The following is a 13,221-nucleotide window of genomic DNA, read 5'->3' as shown; positions in this document are numbered from 1 at the left end:
CTTTCAAAAACGGGTAATTTTGCAGTTGCGAAGGCAAATATAGAAAGATTGTATAGTATGTCAATTAATTTAATTTGAGTCAATTGTAACACCTGAACAATAGAAATGTTCATATATTTTAGTATAGTGTGTGTCTAGAGAAAGGGGTTTTCACCAGCAAAAACATATTCTGTAGAGGTACATCTTTAATCCTCTATAAAGGGAAATTGCAATCAATGTTTGAATTCAAATTGAATTGGTTTGTTTAAAAAGCCCTTTTGAGGCTGCATTGAAGATGCATGAAATGTCACTGTGTCAATCCAAGTTAGAATTCAAATGATACTGAAGCCTACATGTTCAAATGTTCCCCCATGAGGAAGACGATAAGTTCACTAAACATTAACATTATGAATAATTTAACTGAATGAAAGTGAGTTTAAGCGATGATGAAATGGTGCAAAATTGATTTGACTGGATGTTTATTAATTAATTTTTTTATCTCCATTAAGCCATAATACATGTAGTAATATATCCCCAACTTCCTCTTTAAGCCTTGTCACAATATTTCCCCGTCTGGCTGCACTGACCCTGACTGCTGCATTACTTGATTCTCCCTCTCAGGATCCTGGCTCACCCTGTTCCAGCGTAACATTTCACCAGGCGTACACAAATGTTTCTTTGTGTCCCTGAACTCAAACCTCATCCCTCCGCTGAAAGGCACTGACAAGCCTGGCTCGTCCCCAACTCTGACCTTGAATCAGGTACCAGGGAAATCCAGAAGGCAGTGGGGAGATAGATTTGGGGGTTGAGGGAGAATTAAAAAAGGAACTATTCCTTATATGCAACGATAATTGGAAACCAGAAATAGTTTTTATTCCTCTCATGAGTCCCACTGCATTGCCCAGAAAATATTTCTGTTATAAGTACCCCTCTGTGGATGATATATCATAAAGATTGCTCTCGGCTTGTAGGAATAGAGCACCATGAGGGCGTTTGAGAGACCTAATGGTGACCTGGGGGTCTCTTCATTTAATTACATAGCTTGCTAAATGTCTCTCATCCATCTGAATGACCTTGCTTAGTAGCTGTTCCAGTTCAGATTGCATGCTGATGTAATGTAACATTACACGCGGTGTGCATGCACTGGAAATGACGAAGCATGCCCTTCCTTGTGCAACACATACTGTATTTTTAGACAGTGGTAGTTTTTCAAGGTTTTCCTCTGGAGTCCCAATACATTTTTAGGATTATCTGAGAATGTTGTGGCGCTATAATGTGGCCAAATTGTAGATAACGAAGCACCTGTAATGTTGCTCAACAAGAAGACGGGCTTTTGGCGCAGTTTGTAAATTAAACCTTGAAGCAAGAAATAACCACAAAGGCAAAGCTAATTATGTTCCCATTTCCATGTTTCAGGGAAAAAACGTGGTTCTCTCAAAGCAATTCTCCTTTAGATCAACCTCTCCTCTCCTTATTGCTACAAATATCTTTTGACTAGTGAACTTTACCATGCTTAATCCAAAAGGGATCTAATAAAGCTGTCACCTGTATTTACTCGAGCCTGTGGCGGGAAGCAGTCAGCTTTGATAATGTGCACAGAAACATAATGGAACATGTATTGTGTCACAGTAGAGTACTGTAATTGGCTCATTTGGAGGACACTTTTTTTGCTTTTGTGCTCAGATAAAGGCTCTCAACATGTCAGTGTCAAAAAAGCGTTCATAAGTTCAAATTGTGTATGGTGTGTGTCATGTTGCAGCAGACAAACTTATTTTACTGCAGTTTCAAACAATGCCTTTCACTTTGAACTATATAAAAATCCAACAAAGAAATATTTTTAAAGAATGTCATCTATCTATCTGTCATTATGTGAGCATCTTCTTCCAAATGTGTCTTTTGTCCTGAATGGTTGAAGGAATGGGCTTTCACTTTTTTATCATAATTGCATATAATCACTGCCACTGCACTTCCTCCTCCTCCCCTCCGCCATGCCATGCTCTACCCTCTGCTGTGAAAATAATACCACTAGCCTGGGTGTGACAGGCTATAATCTTGGCACCAGCAGGAGCTAAAGTTAGCTCAGAGATATTACAGTGCTTTGAACTTCACAGCTGATGGATTGAAGGGCCCTGAAACTGAGTTTTGTGAGTGGTAAAAATGTATCCTGAGAGCACTTCAGCTCTTGTCATGGTAACAGGTGGACTTAAAAAGTGATTAAGGTTTTTTTAATTCAGTGACAGTTACTGTAGACCTTAATCTTTACTTTTGGCCTGACATAATAAGCTAATTGTATCACTTAAATCCTTTTTTTGAGAGCATTCAGACTGGTTTTAGATCATAGACAGTCCAACCAAAGTGGTTAAGTCATTGTGAAATAGATCAGCGGGGACATAACTACAAACATTTTAGAATTCACTTGCATGAATTGAAAAAAACGCATGCTGCAAAAGGATTGAAGTTCTATGACAAACAAAACTAAGTAGAAAACTTGTGAAACTAGTGATTTACAGAACGGAGACTCATGGGAGAAGAGCCAGAGGAGTGACAGCTGGAGGCAGCGGCGGCACGAGGGAAAGAAAAAAAGCCAAGAACATCCGGAACACAGCAAAATGAAATGAGAAAAAAAGCAAGGCAGAGGGACATGACCAAAAATGTATAATAGGTCAAAAGTGATAAATAAATGAGTGTGTACATTGTTTATGAGCTTCTGAATATATCCAGTAATGAAGAAAACCAGTAATCCTGACAAAAGCCTGCAACAGGTGTTAGAACCAAACATGTTATATTCCAGTTAGGTCTGTTTACGGAATGGCACTGATGAGTCATGACATGTGCCAGCAGATCTGGACACATACCAAAAACCACAGGCCACAGTGGTCTGCTACAGAGGCTCAATAATGGCCCAGCGCCACCAGATGGATGAATGTCAGCTTGGTGCATCGAGGCCATTAGATACACACAGTAATCGAGCATAATTAAAACTAACACATGAGTAAAACTGGCCGCTGTCTGATTTACAGCATAGTGGAGGAAAGTGTACATACTGTGTGTGTTTCTTGGTGTGAATACATACAATTGTTAAGTGGGAAAGCAAATATGAATGCCTTTTAGAGCACACTATTCCAACATCTCTTCCCCACTCTAAAACACACACTTACTTCCAGCAACTTCCCTCTAATAGCATGAGTAGTAGTTACTGTTTCTGCTTAGCGCTGCATAAATTTAACAGACAAGAGCGGCGATACAACTCGACAGCATCTCCAGTCTCACGGCCCCTCAGAAATAAACTGCTGTTACCACAGAATATTAGTCACTCGAGAGAGATTCATGCAAACTCTTTCATTTTGAATAATAACAATAACAATAATGAAAATCTCAGCACCTTCCGCTCACTCTTGGCACAAATAATCTCCCCATGTTTGTTTGTGTGTAGTGTGCACACAACTTTAAACAGGATCATAACAGTAGCTGCTGGCTGCGGCTGGCTCACTCCCGGTTTATAAGTTCAGTGACAGTCAAGAAAAGTTGCAGTGACAGAGGAGACAGTCTGTTTGGACCTCATGGTGCGAAAAAGCAGACAGTTCTATCCCGAGTCGGTCCCTACATTATTGAAAAACATGTACAAGTGTAATATTACGAACACCGCGCACGCACGCACGCACGCACGCACGCACGCACGCACGCACGCACGCACGCACGCACGCACCCACGCACGCACACACACACACACACACACACACACACACACACACACACACACACACACACACACACACACACACTCTCTCTCTCTGGCTACAGGCTCTGTTCAGGGTAATACACTGGCCTCAAATGAATATAATTCCTTTTCCCTTCCCTGAATTAGATAAGACACCATTAAATTACATTTGCTCCTTGACACTTGACAATGATATCATTCTAATTATAGACTTTTTCCTCACTTTGCCTTCTCTCCCCAAGCAACAGCATGGCACATGTCATTGTATCCCTCAGAAGGGCATAGCTTAGTTAGTTTTAGTTTGACTGACATGTACAGATTGTGAGACAATGGGTCCTTAGGTAACAATATGTCAGATTCCTCCCACCGTGTCTCCATAAAACAAGACAGTACTTTCTAAAAGTGTAATTTCAGTCATTTTGTGTCCTTCTGTAGAGGTGTTGCATCTCCTTGCAGTGGTTTTTCGGTTGTTCTGCAGTCATTGTCCATTTCTATGATTGTCCAGCATTTATTTGTAGTCCTTTTACATTTCTGTGTGGTAGTTTGTGTCTTATTTTGGGTTGTTATGTATATGTTTTTGGTGTCTTTGTGATGTTTCTAGGTGTCAAGCGTCTCTTTGCTGTTATTTTAGGGTGCATGGGGTATTTTGTTATTCAGGCCCCTTGACCCCTAGGAACCAGTTTGATTAATCCATCCAGGTTGACTGGTTATATTGTGTTTTAAAACATCTCCATATGTCTCCAATAAGCAGCCAAATATTAAAACTGTGAATGACATAATGTGAGATGCTTAAAGGCATTTTAACATGTATGACTGTGTTTGAAGATGTATCTAGCTAATTAATCTGTCCAGCAAAGATGCCTATATAAACTCTGATGACATCTGGACCAATTTGGCTTCAGAACAAAGGATCAAGTTAGGATCAAATAATTTCCATAAAAAAATCTACCGCAATGTCATTTTTTTTTATGAGTATGTACCTTTGCATATTCCGGAGGACACATGTTGCCTCACTATATGAAAGTGACAGGGCAGTTTCACTTTGTGACAGCAGTTGTCTTTCTATACGGAACATGCACAAAGGCACATCTCTGTATTCCTTTAGAGTTATTTAACAGTAGTAGTCTACATTCAAAACTGTAGTAAACACTCCGAATTTAGAACCTGTCAACCCAGAAAAGATAACACCCTTGGCACCCTGCCAGACACGTCATTCACTTTTTACCTTGCGTTTGCATTCACTGCCTCTCTTTATCTCCACTTTCTGTCTCTTTTCCTTTTCCCTGATCCCTTTCTCTGTCTGTTTAGCATCTCCTCCCATTTGCTCTGCTGTCTCTGTCGGCCTCTCTGTTCTCCACCACTTGTTCTCTCTGTCTGTCCAGCTGATGTACACTTCCTCAGGGAGCAAGGGCAGCACTCGGTTTTGAAAATCACTTTGAGCAGCAGTGCCACTCACAAGCAAAGACAGCGCCTCTGACTCAAGAGATTGATAGATCCTGCTGTGCGTCACTTTGTGTTTTAAGCGCAGCGTGTCAAGCAAACATGGTATTCACAAGAAGTCACTCAACTGACAAAAATCTCAGAACAGTCAGACGTTACTACGTGTCTGCTGCACTGATGAAATAATCACACAACTGTGGCATATGACAAAATGCACTGTGAAAAACAATACAATACCCACAAAAACTGGCACAAAAATATCATCCATTCTGTGACTAACGCTAGAATGTCCAAACCTGAGGAAACCACATTTGATTTGTGTTCAAAAGTTCAATAGCAAGGTTTAAAATACTGTAATGTAAATGTTATTTGACTTGTAATTGCAGTGTGAAATCAGTTTACAGAAATGTGCAATATATGAAACCCTACGGAGCTCCTGTCTGCTTTTATTTCTGTCTTACATTTGAATCCCCTAAGAAGAGAAATATATACATCATGTATAATGATATGCAGTAACATAAAGAAAAAGTCAGAGTAAGAAACAAGACACTTAAATATTGAATGCATTACATCTCCAGTATTGTAAAGATACACATGTGTCTACTGTGTGTCTTCAGAGGTCTAAAGGAGGCAGGAGCAATGCATGGTGACACGAAAGAGGTAGGGAAGATGGTACAGATTGAAGGAGACAGCATGAGTGGGAGTGATAAGTGGAGTAAACAGAGGAAAAAAGGTAGAGGGCGAGAGAAGAATTAAATGAGTGATAATGCGGAGAACAAATGAAGAAGAAAAGGCATCAGAGGACACTTTGTGACAGGATAGACGCCCTCGAATATATGTAAAGGTGGTCGAAGGAAATAAAAAGGAAGATTGCTTCGGTGTTAGTGCTAATGGTCAGTGCTGTTTAAAATCAGGTCTCCAGTTACTATGGCGACAGGGCTATTACAGACTGACATTTAACCACCGTCTTTTTGCTGTTTGTTTTTTGAGTGGGTGGTTTACTCTTAAAAGTTCTATCCGTTTTGTACTTGAACCAACTTTTCCCCAGCACTCACTCACTGTATGCTAATCTCTAAGCTGGTAAAAAAGAAAGCACATTTCAGTCAGGCAGAAGTGCAGTAATGCATAATAAGATGTGATATATTGAAAAGATAGGAATTTATGAATGAGAGTCTCTCGTCTCATGTGCATTTCTGTTGTGATCAACTCTTATGGCGGAGTCAGTCACGACCTTGCTGAGCTTGCTTGTTCCTAAATGTATTTTCGCTTCATCACTTTCTAAAAGGACCTTGTCATCGACGTGTGCAACTTTTTTAGTCTCAGATTTAACATTATGCAGCTAAACTTGGCTGTTCTCATAATGAGTGAGTAGGCTTTGGATCATAAAGTTTGTAATGAGAAGGCCCCTAGGCTTCTTTGAAAAGTACCCAATATCGTAGGTTATACTCATAAAGAAAAACTGCAAATTAAACTTGGTCTGAGTAGTGTGCCATCTGCCTTTATATATAGCGAGCCAGATTAAAGGGGAAATTACACTTTTCATTAAGTTTGTTATTTATATTTTGGAACCTTAGTGATAATTCCACAGTTATTTGAACATTGTATTCACTTCTATCAAATACTGAGATGTGGGTGTACCCTAAATCACCAGTTTCAACATTTGTCTTACATTTTTAGAAATCAAATCTTAAAATAATTGCACTTTTACACCTGGAACATTACTTCATTAGTCTTTGCAGAGCTACTTCCAGGATCAACTTCTACCATGTTTCGGAGCATACAGTTTTTCTGTAAACTGCCTGATGTTCTGAGTGCTCACTTTGCTTGACCTTATGGTGGAGTAATGTCTTTGTGTCTCCTGACCTCAGCAAGTGTAATTTGTTGTGTAAGCTGTTCTTGGAAAAAAAGCCCCACTGTTTGTCATATTCACTAACACAACTATTGATACTATTCATGACAAATTAGCAAGGCAACACACAAACAACCTTGCTAATGAAGCTGCCATGTACAGTATGAGGGACATGAAGGGAAGAACAATCATTTGTTTTATTCTGCTGCTGTTTCTCTTCACCCACTTCCTGTTCGTCTTCCCCGCCTCTCCCACCTCCCTTCTACTCTTTTGCAATGAGCTTCAGTTTTACAATGACTCTTGGGGATGAGGGCAGCAGACCAAAGCGCGTGATCGCACCAGGAATGCGTGCCGGTGTCGGTGTGGGAACTCATCTGCGCGTGAGCGTGATGTGTGAGCATGTCATGGCGAAGCCGCCGAGGGGGAGAGCGGAGTGTGGGGCCGACGGGGAGGGGAGGAGAGATGGGTGGAGGAAGGGAGGAACGGGTGGTGATTGTTTAACATGATCATTGAGCAGCCATGTTCCCTTCCCCCAGTCTCAATCCATCCCCTCCACTTCTCCCTTCTCCCCTTTATCTCCACCACAGCAGATCTATCATGACTCGCCTCCCTGTTGAGCATTTTAAAAGGTAATCAAGCTGATATGTGAGTACACTTTAAATGCCCAGGAAATAAAAGGCAGTGGACATGCTGCCATTGTAATTGCATTCAATCTTAGGTGGTTCTGCCAGTTGTTAAACCCTCCCTCCTCCTTGTCTTCTACTTCCCCTGCTGCCTATTTTACAAGCCCTCTTCTTCGTCTTCTTTCATCACCCATCTGTCTTTGAAATGTGGTTTCTTCCATCCTACTCATCTGCTTGTCCTTCAACTTCCTCTCCCTCTCTCTCCTCCTCCTCGTCGTCTCCCTCCTGCTGTAATGGCTGAGAGGCTGATAGACCAGCAGCAGCAGCAACCAGACCAGAAACACACAGTCACTCATGGCCACGCTCAGAGGGGGGCTTCAGAGTGTGTGTTTGTGAGTGTGTGTGTGTGTTTGTGTGTGTGAGCATGCAGGAGTATGACTGATCTCCCAGGGGGCCGAGGTTGTTATGAGGGTCACTGAGGAAGTCGCCATGGGAACATAAGCCCTGCCTTGTCTTTCATTGTTATGGCCCTCAAAGAGCACAGTATGTGTTTGTGTCTCAATTTATTTTTCTTCGCAGTACACAACATGAGTTTAGTCCCAGTTGTCATTCCTATACTAGCATTCAGTTATCCTGCCTAAAAATATATTATATTTCAGAACGTACAAAACATTATATGATTTCATTAAATGCACAGAATACATACGTAATCTCACATGAACATGGATCTAAATAGTCCACCACATCCCACCTAAATACACACTGAAAGAGGACCTTACTACTGTAGGTAGTATTCAACATCTTAATTAACTAAACTAATATATAGAATATAAATGAATACAATATAAAATTAAGAGAGGCAATCTAAACAATCCTGGCTAATTCAGAAAAATAATGCGGATAAAAACTGATTTGATATAGGCGTTGGCAGGGTGTGCATAGAGGTCAAATAGGGTTGCCAAATCTTTCTGAAAGTACATGTGATGTTACAGCGTGGGATTCAGCATATATCTATGGGGTGATGGAAAGCCAGATTTCCAAACCACCGCTATCCAGTGCTTTAAACAGTGTCTATAAACCTTTATGTTTAGTTTTTCAAGTTTAATAGATGGTTGTAAGATTCCCTTACAATCAAAATTTGGCTTTAACACATATTTAACTTCCTGTATGTGTATAGTGTACTATTTCAATACCTGCGTTTGATAAACATTTTACCATTAGCTCAGGCATTTACAATATAATATGATATTGAGTGCTTAAAACCAGTCACTGTGGTGCTAATACAAAGGCAGAATTGATGTGATTTGGAAAAATATCAGCACCAACATCATAACATAATTCATGGTAGCTCAGTGAGTCATACAGCAGAGGAGTCACAGGTATCAATCTGAGTAAGTGTGCAACCTTCAACTCTCTTTGCCCCAGGGAAATTAAAGTAAAAACCTAGAGTAACCATCTTAGTTACATGTGGGAACACCACCTCAGAGCCTCTCTGTTACTTGAGGAATAGCACCAACACATGTTCCTTCGTTTGGTGTTTTGATGATAAAGCTGGAGAGCACTGAGATATTGTGATTGGGAAAGCAAAAGCATATTGGTGTCTATCCTAATCATATGCTCAGTGACCTTTCGTGCCCTGTTTGGAGGCATATTGTTTTCTGGAGTTATTTATTCAGGTTTATTCTTGAAATGTACTGCACTCTTCTTAAACGTTTCAATGAATGAGGAGGAGGTCAGTATTTAGGGAGATTAGCTAAGGTAAACAGAAATGTAGGAATCAATAACTCCAAATCACATCTGCCAATACACAAGCAGAGAAGAAAATAATGAAGAGTATTCATCCTCTGGTAAACAGAATATTGCCTGAACTTTGGACTGAAAGAGTACATTAGCGTTTTGATACTCCAACAGCTAATGAGGCTGTATTATATAGTGAAGTTATTTTCAAAGAAGTTACTCTCTGGGCAGTATGAAATAGTGGGTTTTAGTAAATACATGAGGTCTTAATTACAAGTTTCAACACAATACAATATTATACAGATCTGATGATATAGACAACAGTATGATATCCGATGATATAAAGTCTGCAACGATGCAATTTCTATTTGATTCAACTCAGGGGCCTGAGATCAGTATAAGACTATCATGTGCCCATTTAATTAATCTATTAACAAAAAGAAGAGAAAATGTAATTCGCCGGGCTCTTTCAGACTTGGGTTAAAACCCTCTTTTTATTTGACTTAAAATAGAATGATCTCTTTTCCCAATAAAATGCCCTTGTTCTCATGTAACCTGTTTGAATGTGTGCGAAGGAGATGAGCTTGGTTGGAAACGATGACATAGATGTGCTATGGGAATTTCACAATAAAGGCGTTTCTTAAAGATAATGATATGTATTGACATTTTGCATTGATGCTATTGGATGATTGATCATTAAATCAGTGCATTGGTCCATGTCAATGTATAGTTACACCCCTAAAATACTTAGCAAGTTATCCCCAATAATATAATGGTTCATTCCTTCACCATAACAGAATAAGGGTTTATGTTAAAAATAACCCCAATTGCCTTTAAGACAAGCATCTGGGGCCCAACTTTCTTCTCCCCTTGTGTTCCACCAAATATTCAAAAATATCTAAACACTCCATAAGCTTAGATTTCATTATCATAGCTACACAGTTAAGCTGGTTAGCTATGACTTCATCCAGCACAGTGTTTTCCGAAACACAGCGTAGGCGGTTGGTTGCATTTGCATCCATTTGCCTGAAATATTTTCAGCATTTTAACTGAATTCAGTGGACTGCTTTCGTGTTGCACTGCTTTAATGCTGCTTGAGATGCATTTCCACCCTGCCTAAAAATATCTGAAGCGAACAGTTTGGATGTGACCATGGCTAACAGTTGGTGACAGTAGCAGTGGCTCACGAGCCATGCTGTTTTGTCAGCATGTGGTGAGCCGGCCAGCCAGGAAGTCGGTCATACAAAAGAATCACTGAACCTCTCCCTTTGCCTTTACCCTCTCTCATCTATCCCTCTGTTATATATATCTGTAATATATATCCACAGCTGTACCATGGTTCAGATTAAGCTGCTGAAAACACACTATGCTATTTGTTGTACTTAGAGGGGGGTATGGACCATACTGAATTAGAAATGTTGTGGTTTGAATAAGAAAAGCTACCCATCCTGCTAGAAGACAAGTGTGGATCTGTCCATGGTGCTGACATTAGAAAGTGATGTAGCACTCTGCTTCCCCATCTCCATCCATCTATCCATCTATCTCATCTCCTTTCCAAACTAACTACTAAATGGCATGCATGACTCAACAAGAAGATGTACCCGGTTTGCTATACAACCAATGTTAAATCCAACATAGGAAAGAGTGTATGGATAATAAAAGAACATCTTATTTACTTATAGGATGAGGACTCTTACCTGCAGAGATAAGAGGAATTCACCGGGTCACATCTAGGGTGGAGGTGGCTCCCTGGAGCTCAGGTCGCGTCCTCTGCTGTTTGTAGATTGTGTCGACTTCAGTCACTGAATAGTGAAACCAATGGCAAAAAAAGCCCAAATGTCAGCAAAGTAATCAGCAAAACGCTGAAGTGCCAGTAAGTCAATCGACTTTAGTCCAACAATAAACCGGTTGGCTGATCCTGTGTAGTTGCTAGTTAATTAAAAAAAGGCAACATATATGTCCTTATTCTTTGCTGTAGGACTACTTTTCCACACCAGTCCTTTCATTCGCATGCAAAACGTTTTCTGTCCAATTCCAAACTCGCAGAAAGACACCCGAAAAGCACTCCAATAAACGCTCCAATAGTAATTACAATGCCTCCGGAAAGACGCGTCAGCCACACACCACTGCTTGTCTGGAGTTGTTTGAACAGGAGAGACCGCTTCACCAACACTGCTCTCAGATAAAGCACTCCTACGCAAACATCATCATCAGCCTCAGCAGCATGTGTGTTGGAGGAGGAGACGAGGTGATAGAAAATCTCGACATCTCCATTTCAACCACCAGTTTCCCACCGTCCGAGGAGGTCGAGGTCAGATTTTTGCTGAAGCGCTTCCACACAAATCGACGCGGAGCTTTTTTTCCTTATTAATCTTTTTATCTATCTCCTCCCCTTCTCTTGTGTGTTTGTCTCTTTGCGCCGCATGTTTGGCGAAAAACTAGCCAGCTGCTCGCCTCTCGGGCTAAGTGTCTCCGAGAATACCGGCTGTTGTATATCTACATGCACGGTTCCTGGATTTCCGCATATATTTGCTGAGAGAGGTCCGGCGCTGCGCGGAGACGAGTGAAATTCATTCAGAGGTGTCTCTTTACTGCCTGCAGACCCAGTGAGTGAATGCAGCCTGAAGTGTGCAGCCTGAGAGATGGCGCTTTAGTCACAGATTGGCGGTGGGTGCTACTGTATAGAGAGAAGAGACAAGAGAGAGGGAAGGGAGGGGAGGGGAGGGGGGCAAGATGCTTGATGAAGTCCCTTCTGACTTCCAAGCAGAAGTCTGTCAGCTGTGTGTCTTTTTGTGGGACTTCATGAGATGCAAGTTTGCTGTAATTGTAGACATTTTAATTAGGCTACACGCCAAAGTCACCATGACAAGTGTGGAGAAATAAAATAAAAGTGCATGTCCTCAGACACGTTGGTGGAGCCAGCAACCTAAGATTGTTTAACTATACTGTAGCTATGTACGTATAACAAATAAAAGCCTTGAACCTTGAACCTCGAACCTTGAACAAACTCTCCAAATGTACAACCAGCACACAGCCAACTATATAAATCAGAGTTCTTCACACTGGAAACCAGAATGCAGAGAAGATTCATTAAGCTTCCCACTTACAGTTGCAGCAGTTAATCACCCAAGCCACATGAGACAACCAACACTATAACGATAATTAAACTATTACACCTGTCCTCTGCCAAAGGTTCAACCAAGGTGGAAAAACAAACTGTCCATCTGTCTGGAACAAAACGTCCATTAAAGTCCATTAGGACCACAGACACATTCGTCCCTTTGAAAGATCATTTTGTCCCTCTGTCTTTTGTCATTTCACTCTGTTGATCTGTTTGAGGACATGTCAGGAAGTCCACCCGTAGATGAGATTGTTTTCTACTTTTAAGTCCCTTTCATGTGATCCATGAGACACTCTCTGTGCCACAGTATTCCCATCTTGTCAACTTCTAAACGCCACTGTTGTACCACTTATTTTTCTTTCGTTATTCATCTGTCTTTTTTCTCCTCTTTTACTCTTCACTCATCGTCTCCTCTAATTACTCATCCAGCCCTACAACGTCTAGCCTCTCACATTCGGATCAGACGAGGGGCAGTTTGAGGCAACGTTAAGAGTAGCAGTGTGAGTTTTTATTGCATTCATTATTCAAACAGGCAGAAGTGGAGATTAGTGCACTTTGAGAGTGTGCCGCGTTGAAATATTTATATTGGGAGAGATTGAGATGGTTGCATTTGTCATGTTGAGGGGAGTTCAGCTTTTATCCATTCCACTTTCTCTCCTTTTGCCTTTTGTGTGTGTGCGTGTGCGTGTGTGTGTGTGTGTGTTGTGTGTGTGTGTGTGTGTGTGTGTGTGTGTGTGTGTGTGTGTGCATTTGT

Source organism: Notothenia coriiceps, unplaced genomic scaffold (assembly GCF_000735185.1).
Source record: "Notothenia coriiceps isolate Sejong01 unplaced genomic scaffold, NC01 NC01_scaffold00038354, whole genome shotgun sequence".
Classification (NCBI taxonomy): domain Eukaryota; kingdom Metazoa; phylum Chordata; class Actinopteri; order Perciformes; family Nototheniidae; genus Notothenia; species Notothenia coriiceps.
Note: the sequence above shows the minus strand (reverse complement) of the source record.